Genomic DNA, 3,032 nt, shown 5'->3' with positions numbered 1-3,032 from the left:
CTGGGCTGCCATCCTATGGGATGTTGCCACCCATACTCACAGTGGATCTTTCTACTTCAGGTAAAGCTCTCTGGAAACGTTTCCACCGGCAGGTATGTTTCACAGATGATTTGAATCTAGTTAAGAGACAATGAAGATGAAACATCCCACCTCCCGATGTTGAAGTTTCTAGTAGTTCCTCTTACCTTGGTCTAGCCATTTTTAAGTATAGCAACTATAAACAGCTGAATAATTACTGCTTATGATATCTACTATTTTCTACTCAGATAAGTTTACTGAAGGCAGATGCACTGGTTTTCTTTAATCAGGGCCCCTTTCATATCTATATCTAAATAGGTGCCAAAAAATATTTGTTGAGTAATTTAATGAATTGACAGTAAAAACTGGGAAAATGGAACTAGGCAAAATATGATATTTTTAAAGGTTTTTGTTTTGAGACATAGTTTCACTCTACCCTGGGCTAACCTGTAACTCACTGTGTAGCCCAGCCTTCATATTGCCTAGATTGGCTTTTAACCTCCTACCTCTGCCTCCAAGACTTTGTCCAGTATCTTGAAAGAATTTTGAATACTCAAAGATTCTTCATGTTTTTATCAAATTTGAATCCTAAAATACAGGTATTTTTTTTCAGGGTCCTTCTGATTTCTACTGTTGTTATTCATTTACAAAAATTATCAGATTAATAAAAGCTTTTAAACCACATAAATTATTTCTCTCGCTAGTCCTAATTCTATTTGGTTTTCTAAGCATTTTATTAGATAAGCTAGTAATAAAACATATAATTTGATTATTGTCATACACAGTAAAAAGTCCTTTACTTATACAAATATATGTTAATATTTTCTAGTTTAAACCCAATCTAAATTATTTTCAGAGAGCATTATATATGTCCTGTAAATACTTTAAAATATCAAATAGAAGTTAATATCATTCTCTCCAACTCAAGACAATAGTGATCTCTTCAAATTATAAATATTGAATAATATGGGTCATTTTCAGAGTTGGTCACATTTTTTTCTGTGAAATTACTTTAACTTCAAAATCTGAAATTCATTCCCACAGTGGTAAAACTTTTGGCAAAAGATAGAAAAAATATTTAGCCAGGGTCAAAAACAACTCTTAGTTATGCTTTAATCTACTGTCTTGAAATGGATTTTTTTCTTTTGAGTATTATATATAATTTGTCAGATATTTTTATTTTTCTTTTTAAAAAATATGGAATGCTTCATGAACTTGCATGTCATCCTTGCACAGGGGCCATGCTAATCTTCTCTGTATCATTCCAATTTTAGTATGTGTGCTACTGTAGCAAGCACTTTTTAGAATTTTTTTTTTCACTTTTTTAAAAATTTATTTGAAAGACAGGAAGAGGGAGAGAGAGAGAATGGGCACTCCAGGGCCTCCAGCCACTGCAAATGAACTTCAGACATGTGCACCCCCTTGTGCATCTGGCTAACGTGGGTCCTGGGTAATTGAGCCTTGACTTAGGTGTTTTTAGGCTTCACAGGCAACCACTTAAGTACTAAGGTCCTTAGGGGGGTCCTTAGGCTTCACAGGCAAGCGCTTAACTACTAAGCCATCTCTCCAGCCCGGACACACACTTTTAATCCCAGCACTTGGGAAGCAGAAGCAGGAGGACTGCAACAAATTCAAGACCACCCTGAGACTACATAGGGAATTCCAGGTTAGCCTGGGCTAGACTGAGACCTTACCTTGAAAAATCAAAAAAGGGGTGGGGGGAAGCACCTTTAACCACTGAGACACTTCTCTAGCCCTCATCTGATTTTTTTTTTAATTTAATTTACTAGTTTTCATTTCAGTGAATACAGGCAGTTTGGTACCATTATTTAGGCTCATCTGTGATCTACCCCCTCCCATTAGACCCTCCTTGTTAATGAAAATGGGTCGTGCATTGTGGAGTTAGCCCCCAGTTATTAGTATGATAAATGTCTCTGCAAATCATGACCCAACATGTATCTCTGACATTCTTTCCGCCCCCTCTTCCGCAAGATTTCCCTGAGCCATGTTGGGTTCATTTTTGGTCTGCTTCAGTGCTGAGGTGTTGGGGGCCTCTCAGGCTTTGGCTCTCTGATTTGGTAGGAGTTGATTTTTCTCTGCGTTGATCTCCTTCCCCTTTGTGCTGGTATCCGGTTCACAGGAAAACATCACCCTTGCTTATTTCGCCAGTTGTCCTTAGTTTCAGTTGGGCCCCTTTTGAGGTATGTTGGGGCAGCTCTCTTCTTAGGATCTGCATCTATCTGGAAAAGAGAAGCAGATTCTCCAACGGAGAGTAAGTTAGCACCCGGAAAATTGAGATAACACTTACTTTTTTGACAGACAGTTTGATAGGTGTAGGCCCTCTAATACCCCGTGATTGATGGTAGCTTGATATTGTAGAGTGGGCTTGTGTTTGGGTATGGTTCTGACTTGTTTCCCAGCTCCAGCTAAGGGTCTAGTACCACTGAGTGGACCAGTTAGCCAAATCAAGAGCAATTGATTCCTCACCATGGCTGTGTACCACTATTGCACTTGTGTGGGCATCACATCCGGTTATTTGTTGCTAATTAGGTTAAACAATGTGTTGCTTGGACAGATCTTGGTCATTTCCCCCATCGCCTATGTAGCGCCTTCTGGCACTAGACACGCTGACTGTTTGGGGACTGACTCTCTCCTGGCTTGCAGCCATGTCATTCCATTTTACGCGTCAGCTGTGTATGGAGTCTTCAGCAATAGGGTCTTATCACTGGCCTTTGGTGGGTCATCAAGTACTCTGACAGAAGTCTGTCATTGTTTTGGGAAACCTTGTAGGTTTCTCTGATCAAAAGCTCATTGTGGATGGTAGGCCCAAGCTGGAAGTGGGGGTTACAGGTCAGTGTCCACTAAGAAATTGAGGAAAAAGATAACTAATATACAAGAGTTAGAGAGGGGCGAGATAGAGGGGAGAGGGGGAGAGGGAGGGAGGGAAGATGTAGGAGATTTAGGTCAGTCTTGATCCTACCCTCTCCAATTTTTGATTATACTTGCATTTTCAA

The 3,032-nt window shown here is 39.6% G+C and overlaps 1 non-coding gene across 1 annotated transcript; it reads right to left on the bottom strand.

Moving 5' to 3' along the window:
- Window positions 1-1,209: 1,209 nt before the first annotated feature.
- Window positions 1,210-1,316, bottom strand: LOC123458965. The gene has a single exon (XR_006635898.1). It is a non-coding gene; the product is annotated as a U6 spliceosomal RNA (small nuclear RNA).
- Between the last annotated feature and the right edge of the window lie 1,716 nt (window positions 1,317-3,032).

The sequence above is a fragment of the Jaculus jaculus genome, chromosome 2 (genome assembly GCF_020740685.1).
Source record: "Jaculus jaculus isolate mJacJac1 chromosome 2, mJacJac1.mat.Y.cur, whole genome shotgun sequence".
NCBI classification, from domain to species: domain Eukaryota; kingdom Metazoa; phylum Chordata; class Mammalia; order Rodentia; family Dipodidae; genus Jaculus; species Jaculus jaculus.
The sequence above is the reverse complement of the archived record's forward strand: the minus strand, read 5'-3'. Positions and strand labels throughout refer to the sequence as shown.